General features: G+C 41.7%; 1 protein-coding gene across 1 annotated transcript in view; it reads left to right on the forward strand.

The window, feature by feature from the left end:
• Positions 1-216: 216 nt before the first annotated feature.
• tnk2b (tyrosine kinase, non-receptor, 2b) overlaps positions 217-15,441 on the forward strand; it is a 62,695-nt gene continuing 47,470 nt past the window's right edge. The window contains exons 1-3 of the mRNA XM_037083237.1: positions 217-294; positions 628-991; positions 11,395-11,603. The gene's annotated coding sequence lies outside the window, so the exon portion shown is untranslated. The remainder of the gene's footprint in view (positions 295-627; positions 992-11,394; positions 11,604-15,441) is intronic.

The following is a 15,441-nucleotide window of genomic DNA, read 5'->3' on the forward strand; positions in this document are numbered from 1 at the left end:
TATAGTGAAAATGAATGATTCCCCTTTTTACTGGGCCCCCCACGAATCCCCTCCAACACCCCTTTGTGACCAAGTGCTGATGCAAGTGCTGTCTCAAAGTTGGTTCAACGTGTGAACCTTTAAAAAAACTCGTTTGCTTGTTCATGTTCCACTGACGCATCATTCACTCACTGCAAACGTCTCCTTTTCCCCAGCATTGTCAGCTATGGAACACATATGCCTACATCGACTCTTTACGCATGCTGCTCCTGGCTTTGCAGGCCCACGCTGGCATCAGTGGATTAATCAAAAATGGTGAGTGGTTTTAAGTTGGTCTTCGGTCATAATGACCCGGCCGCTGACATGAGCGGTTCTTTGCTCTAGACAGGTAAAGTGCTGGCGGCACTCTTGTGGTAGAGCAGGATCCAGAGTAGGGCTTGGCTCTGAACCAGCACATGAACCGCCTTGGTTAATTGAGGGTAACAGAGGTCCCCATACCCCACTTTGAGAACCACCTCAGTAAAATGCGAAAAGCAATAATCACGCCCAGTCATGTCGCACGGTTTCCTTTGGAAAAAAAAAAAAAAAGCAAAATTAAAGTTAGGAATTCAAGCCAAGGAAATAATCTGCCTGACTGCACTTTTGCAGACAGGAACAAGTGCACAGACCAAACCCGGTTTGTTTTCCCCGGAGTGATCCATCCTCAAACACACAGACGATCTTCGCGCTGTACAAAGACAGCAGAGACGTGACGTCAGCCGCCACACAGCTCAAACCACCGCTGTATGTTTTTTTTTTTTTTTTTGGACGGGGGCTGCTGCGCAAAGTGAGCCATTCAGCACGGACTGCTCCAAACTTCACGCACTTCTCTCGGTCTCGTTTCACGCCACGCTCGAGGCCCCTGGAAGCGGCGCAGATGTCAGGACTTGTGAACTCGTAGCCGGTTTTGTCGGAGCACCAGAACCCGCCGGAACAGGAGGTGACAGCAAGTGACAGGAGCAGAGACTGACAGGTAGGAGACACGACTGGAGGCTAACACACAGCGGGCTGGAGTTTTATTATAAAGAGTTAGCCCTGCGGTTAAACAATTCACTGACGGCACTGACAAAAAATTATAAATAAATAAATAAATAAATAATAAAAAAAAAGTTTAAAAATACAATGAAACAAAGGTCGACTTTGTAGTGGTCCTCCATCATAAGGCTAAAATAAATTAATAAAAACTGCGCAGGTGTCCTGATGAAATAAGCTAGTTTTGAAACGCCGGTGTTTGAAACACTTAAACATTGTACACCAACTTGTCCTCTCATTATACTGTGTATACTGTTTGTGTAATCATAAGGCTTCGTGGATTCAATGGGTCTGCCACTCACATGAATAACAAAGCTAAGAGGGACACAGACAGACACGTTTCCCCCCAAACTGCATGGTGGAGGACACATTTCAAACTGATAAACCTCCTGTCTGGTATGTTCTAAGACTAAAAATGTCTAAAGTTGTCCCCCTGTTCTCTGCGTTTCCACGCAGAGAACGTGTCAACACTTCAGTCGCGTTTCCACGCAGAGAACAGGGAGACAACTCTAAGCACTTTCTACCTGGGTGTCAATAAAGTGGACGAGATGTTTATCCAGTCCAATGTGGGCGTCCATTTTTTTCCCCCTTTTAACTGACCTATCAGGTTCCACGTTTGCTCCGGGTCGTCCAGGAACAGCCAATGGCGTAACATTTCATTACAAGGCAGGTGTTTTCAAAAATAGTCCCTGTTGCAAGTTGGCTGGAATTTCTTTAATTTTCCAAAGGAGTCCTTGTCTCAGCAGCATTCATCAAACAGACCCTTCAAAAAAAGTGACGGTAAGTTCTTTCATTATATTTGTTTGTTGCCACATGTAGGTGCCATCATCACTAAAGAGTTCAGCTTACCTGTAAATAAAGCTAGCTCAGCTAATGTTAGCCTTTGCGTCCTGTTTGTGTTTGTCTATGTCTGTGAAGTGGTCCCTGCAGCTGTCAGAACCATAGACTTTGAGGGACTCAGACCATTTTTGTATGGTTCCTTTTTGTATTGTGCTTGATTTTTAACCACTGCTCTCCTGTCTGCAACGCAGTCTGAAGGACCCCAACTCGAAGATGTCAACACTTCAGTCTTGTTACCTCTGATCAAATGGGCTGTTTCAACATGAAGTGGGCCTTGGCTGGCAATCTATTTTTTTCCCCTTATTCTTTCCCCCTGCCCCTCAGTGCCAGTGGACTTCACCTGAGGATGATTTTACCCGGCTGGACAGCTGCTTTGATAGTGAAGCATTTTGGATGGAATTGGATATTTGTGATGCCGTGAGATGGTCTCAGAAATAAAATGACTGATGTTTGAAGTGGAGGTGGCCTTTGAAAAACTGGGGTTGAAAAACACAGAACACAAGTGTTCCAGTGTTGCAGAGGAAATGCACATCTTTCAATTGGATATCATAGTTGTATAATTAATTAAATGGTTCCTTAATTGTCTTTGAAGGAGCAAAAAGACGAAACCCCAAAATTTAAGGTGATCACTGCTTTAGAAGATCTACAAATTCTTGACTCAGTTCAGTTACGTCCCTGCACCTGCCTCTGACTTGTCCTTTGGAGTTCTGCTCGTATGGATGCACTGCTCCGGACTCATGTCTTATCCCCTCTCCGTTTCATGGCTGGACATCTCCATTTTGCTGCTTTCAGCCTGCCTTCCAGTTATGCTTTCTGTATATGTTGTGTAGATTTGTTTGTATGTTTTTTTTCAGATGCAATAAAAATTTAAACATCTATGTGCCTGTTCCCCTTTTTAAACTATCAAAGACCCAGACATCTGCTCGGGGCTAAAATAGCGTTACCTTTAAAAGTTTAATACGTTTCAAACTGCTAATCCTATCCACATGCTGTAACATTCATTCATGATCATGTCATCACATTCTGCATCATTTATTTGTTAGGTAAACCGATGCAGCTTGTTCCTCTTTCCTCCTTCTGCAATGATTTTAGTCAAGCTATTCTTGTTTTACATGTTCAATGGGTGATATTTACCTGTGGGAAGAAACATGTGCTTTTCTTTCAGTGTCCTCTATTATGATGGAAAATGCATGTAACATCTCGGATATATCATGAGTTCTGTAACTTGCTTCCATCTATTCTCAGACAAAGCAAATGTAAACCTAAACCTGAGCTGGACCCACTTATAATTGTGAAATAACTAAACAACACTGGTGTCACAGTATTCTTTGACGTGCTAACACAGGTAGCTGGGAATAGACAGGGATACCCCAACTAGTAAGATCCTGTGCTTTAATCGTACCGTTTGGACTGGAGACACTTGACATGTCACAGTAGGAAAAGTGCAGGTGTAATAGATTGCATTAATTGATGTAGATTTTCATACCTGCTGCCTGTCATGCCTTACTACAGTGTTTTTCAATCCTGTGTCCAACAACTGAGGTTTTCTGTTGATTTTCAGTGAATAGCTAAAATATAGCACATCTGATCAGTGAAGGTATGCAGTAATTACATATAATAAAACACATAAGAGGACGGAATAAATATGAACAAACACTCAATAAATTTTATTATGGCTGGTGCAAAATGATCCTCATCACGAGGAGACTTGAATTCTTTCAGTAAACTGAATTAGCTAAATTAGATCAGCAAGCATCCTCTGACCCTTGAGTTTGAACCTCAGTGTCTTTGTGCATTTTGCATGAGGAAACTTAATTTTCTTTCCCCAAATGTTGTTAAACTGCAGCATAAACAAGTTCTCGTCCGAGAAGTCAGATCACCCAGGATGAATGAAATACCCACACATTCAGAAAGTCAAAATATGCAGCTGAGCTACATGGGGGCTTTTCTTGTTTCTACTCGCTGTGTCTTAACTCTGTCTCGCTTGCTCACACACCCACACACCCACACACCCACTCCGCTGACACACCTGGCGTCAGATACGAGGCCTGAGGGCAGTGGAGCTCTCTACCTCCTTCTCTGTAGATTAATCACCTGAGCTGGGCCCAGCCTCTCCAAGTCCCACATCACACACACACACACACACACACACACACACACACACACACACACACACACACACACACACACACACACACACACACACACACGTCACATCACACACATACACTACCAACTTGCCGTAATAGCCCTCATTATCAGTAGATCTATGAGTAATGCTCATAGTTTTATGCTTGGCATTATGTCAGCCATTCCGACATAACTGATGTTTTATTGGTACAATTTACCCTTAGTGTTTGCTGGTGTTTGACTGGGTAAAGTCCAGGACTGTCTGATTTTGAAAACCTTGTAGCGTAATAATTATTGGCTTCCAGTTTGACATATAGGTCAATGGAAACTTCAGACTGACTTGATGATTTAACACAGGATATTCTAAACCCCTTTTATTATTCCACATGAAACACTACTGGATAACGCTGTGTAATTGACACCACACATAATCTTTCCACCCTCTGGCTAAAGCGGTTAAAAGTCATTTCCCACCTGTTTCTCCACCCTAGCATTACCTGCTTCTGTTAAACATTCTGGAGCAAAGACAAAGACAGTAGATAATGCTAGACGATATGCAGGATGTGATGTTTCTGTGATTGGGCTGAAGTGTTGCATGGTCCATGCACATTTACGTCTGCTATGGTAGACAATAGTTGTAGTATTTGGTTGAAATAGCAGGGATCACCTGCTGTAGCATATCAGTCTGTATGGCTGTCTTTATCTCCTGTCCTTAATTTGAACCCCTCACATCATCACAGAATCCGATTTGGCTTTAACTGCTTCCACTCTTCACATGCTGGAGCTTGTAAATGTCTCACTGCGATTTAAGATCCAGTTTTCTTGCTTCCTCTTGGTCTATTACACAGTTGGTCTGTGTTGATATTGGGAGCACCTTATAAATACTTATAGCAGCAGTGATAGTGCTGGATGATAACTCTGTTGAATGAGCAGATTCTTGAGAAACACCAATATCCTGATTGAGGTGCCGTCTCCAACCTTCGTGTGAGGTGATATTGTGACGCGATCTATAACTATATTGTGCAGTCCACAAGTCCTGTACTGTTAAAGCAGTGAATTTCAAACTGTAGATGGCTTTTTGAGTGGTTCTGGCCGAGAGATTAGAGTGCTGAATAAGGCATACTTGCAAGGAAACCTCATGTAAGTGCATCTTAGCCTTCCACAATCCTGGTGAAAACACAGAGTCAGGGTTTGTTTTCTCTTGTAACCTTCTATCGCTGTACACCAGTCAAAACCCGGCTTTGATCTTTCTACTTGCAGTTCGTTAGTGAGCTAGTAGGAGAAGGTCATATGACATAAATGCCTTTAGACACATTTACTGACACAAAGTCAGTCATGCTGTTCTGACTAGAGGGTGATTTAGTGACAGACAGACAGGCAACGATTGCATGACTGGTACTGATTTAATGCTGGGGTCATAGCACTAGTACACAGGTGCAGTTGAAACAAAAGCATCTATGTTTTTAATTATTCTGTTTATTTGGATGTTATGTTTTGGTTTTATTTTACCATATTTAGTCCAAGTCTTCTTATATACCTTAACTTAAACCTGTAGCGTCTTTGACAGTGAAATAATGGGACTGTTGATTAATTAGGTCTGATCTTAATGGTTTGGCTTAAACAAATTACACAGATGTTCAAGGAAATAGCCGTTTTGGAAAATAGGAAATAACTACCAAAAAAAAAAGAGAAAATGTGTTTTATGTTGACCCTGACGAAATATAGTCTATATTGGAGCCATTAAAGCCAAACGTGAGATGAATCATTAGAAAGGGTGGGCTTGGTCAGCGTCAGCTTTTACTTCAGAATAAGCTGCGATGGATTTTGTTAATATTTTCTTTTTTCTTTAAAAAAAATGTACTTTTGTATAACCATTGCTCCTTTTCTGCATCACTGTATTGTTGAATGCACTGACTCAGCGTGAAAACCAAGATGATAACTCCTCCTTAAAAGGGTCTTTGAAAATGAAAGGAACCAGACTATTCTGCCTGACATGTTTAAACACATACAGCATCCTAAACTATGATTTCTGCTCTGACAGAATGATTACATGTGGTTGGACATATAAGAGGGATTGAGTGGAAACTGTCAATACTGGCTCGATGATCAGAGCAGTTAGTAATATGGAAGCGTGCCAAAGTGGCCGGTGCCAACTCCCTAACAGGATGTCACAATGTGCAGGAGTGTTGCACCACCTTCCTGCATGAACGAAATAAAGTTTGAACACACTCGATGCTTCAGAGCAATTCACTCAGCTCTGGTTTATACTACAAATAAAGAAATTAAGAGTGACAGCCAGAGATAAATATGCAGAGAGTTTTCCATGCTGCCTCCAACCAGCGTGACTGTTCAGTAGTTTTATGGGCAGCATGTGAACAGTAATATAATATAAAGTCACTCAGGACCATGTGTAAAAAACATTCAGCTAAATCAATTAGTTATGCTTTCCTAAGTGTGGGCAGTACAACACAAGATTGATATCACAGTATTTTGAAAAAAGAAAAAGTAAATATCCAGAAAGTATTTATGTTTTTATTGTTTACAAATTGGAATAAAAAGAGGTATAGGCCTGTCTTATAATGTAGGTCACTTAGTGAATGTAATGTAATGTTATTGTCAGAGTTAGACGAGGGGCAGGACTTGGCATCTCAACAGCATTTATTTGGCAGCAGACCAAAAGTATATTAATTTAAGTAATAACAATCGGCAGTTTACCATGGGGCACATTTACATCCAGGAGTAGCCGACATACTGGCGAGGATCTTGCACCACAAGGAGCGTTTCTGTAGTGACAGAGCAAGCTGAGCGTGCCTTGCAGTAATAAGTTCAACAAAGATCAACATGACAAAACAGTTTCCCACATCTAACCAATTACTGTGGTTATTTAATCAGCTTCAAATTCAATTTAACGTTTACACAATTTCTCTTGACTGTCCTTTAATACTAAGTACTACAACACTGCTTCAGTGTGCCACAGTAGACTGGAACATGCCAAGTTCAACAAGTTAAATGGGAGAATAAACCGTAAAGATACATAAAAAATTACAAAATGTACAGTTTGAACCCTGTCTGTCAGCTTAAAGCTTGAAGTTTCCTGCTTTTTACATTGCTGGATGTTGCTTACAAGTAAAATGGTTAGCGCAAACATACAACATTTTTCCAGTTGTTTTGGGGATGTTTACATTACAAATAAAGTTAATCCACTGGATCTTCACACCCTCGGATGGTGTGAATAGTTGAAGATGTTTCTGTTGGTTCTTGCAGAAAAAAACAGAGAAACTATGGTGCTCTGCTCGACTCCTCCTCATGTTTGTGCCACCAAAGTCGACATCAGTAAGAAAAACAGTAACGACATCTATAATGTTTTATTGATCACGGAAAGGACTGTAATGTGATGTTCATTCTGTCCAACCATGTTACTCGTACCTGCTATAAAGTTCCAAATATATGCTGTATGTATGTTTGTGAGTGCACTGGGCAGCAGCAAGTACTGGGTACTGGGTTTCTCTTACTGTTATTTTGGTTGGTAAGAGAAGATTGTGTTTGACTCCTCTTACCTCTTCATAGTGTTTTGTCTTCCTCAGTGCAGCTTTGCTTTGTCCTCAGGACAGAATATAGTCCGCCTGGCCTCTATGAGTTCATCTCTTATTACCATAGTAGTCTGATCACGGGAGTATCGTCATTGTCCATACAGACATAACCAAAACAAGATTATAATTATGAATCTGATTTAGAGTTAATTGTACTACACATGTATATTTGGTTTTAATTTTGTGGTGAAGCTAGAGTCATGAGTACCTGATACGGTGTTGGTATAAACATAATTCACTGTAAAAACAGTTAGTTTACACATTTAAAATAAAGCACATTGTAAGACAGAGACTATTGTCAGGGTTCAAAGGGTCCTGGTACACTAAAGATTATGCAGTTCAAAACACTTGCTGAGTGGTGCCATGTTGACTTCATCAGTGGGGGGAGGCAGCGTGAATGAAAGACTTTTCTGTTGACAGCGGAGTGCATGAATCAGCAGTGACTCTGCAATGGAAAAGACAGGAGAGGCAGTATTTCTATTCAGCCTTAACAATCCTGATTAATAAGTTATGTTATAAGCTTGTTTAAAAAGACAAAGGACTAGAACACACGATGAAGAGTTTCATGTACTAATATTCAAGTGAAAAATAAATTGTTTTAGTAATTGTGTATAACCTACACAGATGATATTTTGGGATTTTGTGGTAATCCAGTGTCCCTATCACAATCTTCCTACAGTTGGACTTATTTCACTCTGTTACATATCCAATTTGCATCATGAAGATATGTAAATGTTGACTGCAACAGACATTTAAGTCTGCATGTGAACACAAATCCTAAGTGGAGCTGCCCAGTTCCCAACATTAAGCAACAAAATGAAACCATCTGGAGAAAAGTTTGTCAAATACCCAATACCAACCCAAAATGGCATCTGGGAATGAGACTCAAAAATCAACTATCCTTCTCCAGAAACATTTTGCTGCTTTAAATGACTGATATTTGATTTAAAAAACATAGCATTAAAAGAACAATAGATGAAAGACTAAGAGTCTGCGGCCATGTCATATCTCACCAGCCAGTCTAACCAATTCATTTTTGGTCGAATAGCCCAGAATGGTTCATATAAAATGTCTGTTCACAGTAAATTGCGAGCAGAAAACCCCTGCAGCATATACATCTCATTTATCTGAAATGCCTGTTTGATGCTTTCATGTATGATTAATAACAACAATGTATGATTAATAACAACAATTTCACTGATGTTAGACCTAATTTGCCTTTTGGATTAAAGAAAATACCAGCTTGAATCTACCCAAAACTAGCAGTTTGTCCATGTCTATGCTGTTGGCAGTTATCAAAGATGCTAGCAAAGCAACAAAGTATGTAAAATAAGCACAACAGAAACATCGGATAGGTCAAACCACTGTGTTAACCTATGTACATGTACAGTATATTTATATGTGACAGTTTTGGATGAAAATGTCAACAGCTATTGCAGTCTGCAGTGACTGTTGTATTTAGCACAATGTGATGGTCATTCAATCTACTTGGTCTCGAACTGGAATGGAGTGCATTGTTTGTTGGTGCACAGCTCTGAGTTTAAGCTAATGGTTAGCAACTAGTGTTTGCCTTGTTCAACATTTTCTGTGTTACCACGATTGTATTTGGTAATAAGCGCTGAACTTAAATGGAGTAGGGATGTCATTGTTTTCTCTGTTTGGTTTTAAACCAAATTAATCGCAAAATAGATGTCGTAAGATGTGATAGTTGTCATGACCTTTGTCTTAAAAACTCCAAGTGTCAACGTTCTGGTGGTGCTAGAGGAAAACTCAGGGGATCGTCAAAGTCATTAGGATTCACCCTCTGATGACCATGAACAAGATTTCATGGCAGTCTATCTAGTTGTTAAAATATTTCAGTCTGGACCAAGGTTTTAGACTGAGAACTTTTTTGCTTGTTATAGTCATATTAGTAAATTAACAGTAAACAACATGTTTTGCTGGCACCAGTGGCCACTTAGTTGTTCCAGTGACCTCAGCTGAGCTTTTCTTAAAAATATGTGGTGTTTAAAGTGGCCTCGTTCCTGTGTTTGTCCAGTTTATTTCTGGCCTTACTTACACTCTCCAGGGACTGGGTGGTGTTTCTGTTTCCTTATGTGCCAGGGTGGGGGCTTCTCCAGCCATAAACTACCTTCTCCTCCCTGCCCTGCCCACTGACATGGTTGCGTAACAAAAATGTGAAAAGCGTCGGGGTCATGTGATGTCGCCCTCTGGCATGTTATGGTTGTCAATAGAGAGAGATGCAGCTTACTGTGTCAGCCTGAGCCAGTAATGCATAAGCAGAGCATGTGTTGTTAAATGAATGACATCCCAGTGGTGATTTGTCTTAAAAGCTGCCAGATTGCTGAGTGCGTGTTAGTGTAGAGCTCACTCCTGTATGTGATTGGTGTTACTGTCCAGCATGCTCGCGTTTCACCGTGCACTGTTACATACGTAGTCTCTTTTCCTCACAAACAAAGGAGTCATTTGTGGACCGTATGCAGCGAGGAAGAATAGCTTGGTGTTTCTCCTTGTTGTGAGCTTCTCCTCTGACACTGTAGGCTCCAGGCAGCTACTTTACTAGGTGGTGGGTGGACTGTGTCCTCGTATGTCCGTGTGAATTGCATTGATTCATTCATGCTGCCCTCTCCTGCACTGTGCCCCTCAGGCATTCCTGCCACAGCCCCCAGACCTGGTTTGGAACAATGTCAAGTCGATTTTAACATCAAGCATTAGACATTGCTTCCGGTTATAGCCTACTGTAGGATATTGATTCAGCAAACGACCGTGAAAGTGAATTTTCATGTTCTAGTTTGTTGAATGGATTAATGTCAAATTCTAACAGATCTTGATTCTGCTGTACATTATCAAAAAAAAAGTATATTATCAAAAATGTAGAATTGATTCGACCAGAGTGGTTTCACTTTAAGCACTGCGCCGGTGCCTTTGTGAGATGAAATTACTCATCTCTGTGGTTTACTCAGTCCAGGTGTTGCCAGCACTCTGTTTGGTCATGTGTGTGAAGTGTGAGTGGGTGGATGGTGGTTGCTGCAATCTTGGCTTTTTCTTCAGCTCACTAGCTGTGAAGTTTCATTTGCCTGGAAATAATAATAATAATAAAAAAAAAAAGACTAGCAAACGTTACACCAAAATATAAGAATTACATGAAGGTAGTTGATTTTTGTCAGGGTCAGCAGGGAAACACATTTTCTTTTATAAAAAAAAAAAAAAAAAAAAATGTAGAAAATAATGTGAAAAATGTAAACATTCAACAGTGGCTCATTGTCAATAATTATTGCTGTGAAAGTCAAAAACTCTAGAAAATAAAAACATGAATAACACAAATTTCATTAATACTTCATCGTAATAAACATAATATATTTTTCAATTTTTTTTCACTAGTACAAACTTCTGTCCTGTTTCTGAAGAATAAACTGCTGATCAGCAGCTTATTAGTTTAAACTGTGTCTGCATGTCTGCAGGAGGCCCTCCAGGGCAGTTGTGCCCTGCTCAGTTGAAACCCTGTAAACCTCCCCAGGGTCCTGGCCCTGACTCATTCTCTCATCACAATATTAGGTCCCTTTGCGAGTGCATCATGGGGGCTCACTTTCAATGTGCTTGTAGGGGTTTTTTTTATCTGCTTCCTGTTGTCGTTTGCACAAGAGATACAGCAGGACTGCACTTGGAGGTGATGAAGCAAGCTCTCTGTAATGCTTAACGGAAGGGAAATGTATGATATTTCAACCCCGTCAGACTACAATGTGACAGTTCTTTCTGTTTGTTTTGCTGTTGCTTTTTCACACAGGTCCTGAAACATACTCCGGGGTTTGTGTTGACCAATGGATGAGGATGAAATCATGTGAGCGCATGCTAGCCTCGCAGTGCCGTGGACTAATAGCTGAGCAAAATCTCATCTCAATGGACTGGGGGCCTCGCCTGCACGTGGTTGACCTTCTGTCATCAACCTGAGGGGAGTATCTACGGTGTGAGAACAGACGCTGGAAAGAAACCCAGGTAAGAAGATCCCAATCGCACATTCAGTATCTCAGAGAAAAGAGCTCTATCAACACAATTCCTGGGCGTGACCGCTGTGCACGTTTGTCTTAGTGTACACTGTCTAAACACACACACGAGTTGGTTGTGTATTTAAAAGTTTATCTGTGGCACTTTATGTTTGCCCTCTGTGTGTATTTTGTGTGTGTGTGTGAGAAAGCTATGCAGACATGAGATCATGCCAAACAGTGACTGTGCTCTCCTTGGAGTGGGGAGGTCCACTGACCAAGCTCATTGTGTGTCTGAATGGGAACTATTCACCTTTGAAATGAGGAGCAAATACCAGGGATGATGTCATTCTGGATCGTACTGTTGGTTTTTCGTGCGTGTGTGAGTTAAAGATAGCGAGGCAGGATGATGAAGAAAAAGCACGTTTTTATGTCCTCCTCGCAGATACACATTCAGAAACAGGAGATGGATGTGGCTGACCATTTCCTGTTTCATCAGAATCGTCTGTCACGTCGCAGATTTATTTATATTATAATTGTGGGACACAGTCACTGAGCAACAATCCTGAGCTCATGAGGTAGAGTAGGAGGAAGTGAGAGTCACACTCGTTGCTTCAATAGAAAGCCCTCTGTTCCTCAGGCACAAACAGACCCACACACAGGATGCCAGCCAGCCACACACTCCCAAACAGGTGTCTGCAAGCTGAGTCGGTACAAAGACAAATAATCAAGTGAGTGTGCTTAAGAGCAGGGATGGAGTGAAGTGTTAGAGGAACAGACTGTGTGAGTGTGTACAGTCTGTGTGCCTCTGAATGTAGGAATTGAGCCAGCATGCCTTTGTGTGTGAGTGTGGGTGCACTCACTGACACTTCGTATATGCTTTTGTTTTGCCAAACGCCACACGAAGGGCTGAATCCTCTGCCAGGCTGGTTGTTTACTTGTCAGTGGCAGATTGTCAGTGTTCAGCTGTCTAAGTGGCAGGGGGATTGGTAGCCAAGTTAACTATGCTTATCACCCAGCACTGTTCAGGTCAGGTGAGGAATGTCTGAGTGAAACAAAGCATTTGTTGTCTTACCAATTAAAGATGTTTGCATTAATGTGTGATGGTCAGTAGTTGCTGACAGACATTGGTAGTAGTTTTATATCAAGGTATCGATAAGGTATTGGTAAATGTTTCAGTTCTTCTTCCACTGATGAAGCTGCTGGTTTGTTACTGATGTTACTTAAGAATGCTTCAGTTGATCAGAGGGCTGATAATCATTCCAAGAAGTTTGATTGATGTTCTCTTTAAAGTCTAATCAGAAGCCACCTCTGTTTCCCACCTTTGCTCTGACTTGAATCGCCAACTGTCTCAACCTGCAGAGGAAACTATCTCCTGTTACCACCGACACACATCCCTGTGCCAGGTTTAAAAGCGTCCTCCTCTCTGCACTGCATGCCCGTAACTTAGCTTTGTTTTGTGTCATATACAAAAAAAAAGCGTTGGCCGACTAGCCAAGGAATCTAAGCTAAGAAAACTGTGTGTAAAAAAGGCAGGAAAGAAAGAAACACTGCCCATAATTTTACCAAGTGTCTTGGGTGCTCCTAAACAGGACATGAAGACGTAATGTTAGTGCACTTGGTAGCAAAATACTTCTTTTGATTTCTTCTCCCCACGTATCACAAACAACAACAACTCTTGCCCTACGGAAACTCTAAGAGGACACGCCTCTTAATTATGCTTTCTGGTGGGGAGCCTTTTAAATCACAATGTTACGATGGTCAGAGATAAGTACTCTGTAGCTGTCAGCCATCGGCCCAACCCTAGTTCCACCAGCTGTTATGACCTGAAGGTAAAAGTAGCTTATGTCCCCTGAAAAGAAAAGTGGGAAAGAGAATGTCTACCATTATCCTCTGTGAGGCTCCAACAATGAATCCATGCTTCCTATAAAACTAGTGTTTGAGTCACTTGTCACTCAGGATTTGAATATAAAATAAAAATGGGAGGAAAGGTGGAAGGAGACAGTATGAGGATGGAGGTACAGGCACTAAAAGGGAGCTGGGGAGCAGAGAGGAAGCTCCCAGAATAGCAGCGAGTGTGCTTTTTGTGGAGAGTGTCTCTGAATGCTTGGAGGGCCTTGGGGGCCCAGACTGACAGAGGAGAACTCCGAGGAAAGGGAGCCTCTGGGAGTCAAGTGTGTTCGAGTGTATGACTGTGTGTGTATGTGTGTGAGAGAGAGAGGGAGAGAGGGAGGACAGTGTTATTTTAACCCTGAACTTACATCCGGCTGTTCCACCACCCCCCCCTGCTGCTCCAGTCTGTTGACTCCTCAATCAATCTACCTGCAGAGCAGTTGTCACTGTGTCGTTTTCACTCCCCCAGCTCTCCTCTCGTCTCCTCTCCTCTCACCTTCAGCTGTGTTTTTTCTCCATTATCCTTTCTCTTTTTTTCCTCTCGCTGCACACAGATACACAGGTGTAGCGTTACCAGCCCCCCTGAGGGCTGGCGTGCTGTCTGAACACTTCCGGATGTATTGTATGTTGGCTGTGTTGTTCGCGCATCAGGTTTCCTGATGAAGTGACCCTGTAATAGATCCCCTTGTGACACTGACTACTCACACCTACACACATTTGAACTCCAGAGCTTCCCAGAGTTTTAAACTCAAGCTCTACCTTCACATTTGTAAATTAGCCAATTTCTGCTTCCTTATGGTCTGAATCAACAAAAGTTGCGCAACATTTCTATGGAATTGGAAGTATTTTGGAAAGCTACTGGAGGCTAATGCTCCTTGCCGCACTGTCCTTATGATGGGCAATAATCACCATGAAAAAAAACAAACACCCATGTTGAAATATACCACTTTATCTCTGTGCTCAATACATGGTTCACAGTGTACGCTGAGAGGCTTTTCATAGAAGTTCAGGGTTCACTCACAGTTTATCACCATGCAGCACAGTCACATTACTGGCTGTGTTTGCTTGATTATGTCGAGAAACCAATCACGATGTAGGAAGATGAGTCTCACTGATAGCACATGTGTAACGAGTTAGTCTAAGCACCGAGTTCCTGTCTGTGTCTGAGAGAAGTGACTGAACTCAGTTTGCCGTTTTCCCTCATGGTCTTCTTTTCATTGTGTTTATTCTCTAGTAAAGGAATGCATTAGTTTTTGTGATAAGCTGTATTTAATATCCTTATCCTAATCTCTCTCTCTCTCTGTTTTAAACACACACATACACACTCCTGGTAGAGTGTGTATTGTTGTCTCTCTTATCTGTTGTTACTCTACTCAGTCACTTGCTCCTTGTGGGCAGAGGGGACCGGAAGAGCAGCTTACATATTGACCAGGCACACTTACACACACAGGCATACACACACACACACACACACACACACACACACACACACACACACACACACACACACACACACACACACACACACACCTGTACACATATATAGAGAGTGATGATTCAAGGCAGGTAGAGTGAATAGCAAATGGACAAGTTTTTAGATTTACAACAGAGGTAGATATGATCAGTAGTTTCATTTTAACGTTTGCTCTGCCACACAGAGTATGTCAGTGATGTTTTATCGCTCCAGTCCTTAAAATGACTGTCATCAGCTCTGAGGCCATGGTGAGTGTATGGGTGGAAATCATTAAGCTGCCATTTCACTGTCATTTTGTCATTGCCAAGCTGAAGGATGAACAACACGCTTCTGCACATAGATATCAGTCCAAGGGTGGGACGTCTGCTTTTTTTCCAAAAATAGAAGAGATTACGTCCCAGGAAGCTGCTGGCAGACATTGTGGAGAATTATTAACATTTAAGCTGTCATCAGTGAGCAGCAGCCTTTTCTTATCTCTGCTGAT

This window comes from Acanthopagrus latus, chromosome 21, assembly GCF_904848185.1.
Source record: "Acanthopagrus latus isolate v.2019 chromosome 21, fAcaLat1.1, whole genome shotgun sequence".
Lineage (NCBI taxonomy): Eukaryota > Metazoa > Chordata > Actinopteri > Spariformes > Sparidae > Acanthopagrus > Acanthopagrus latus.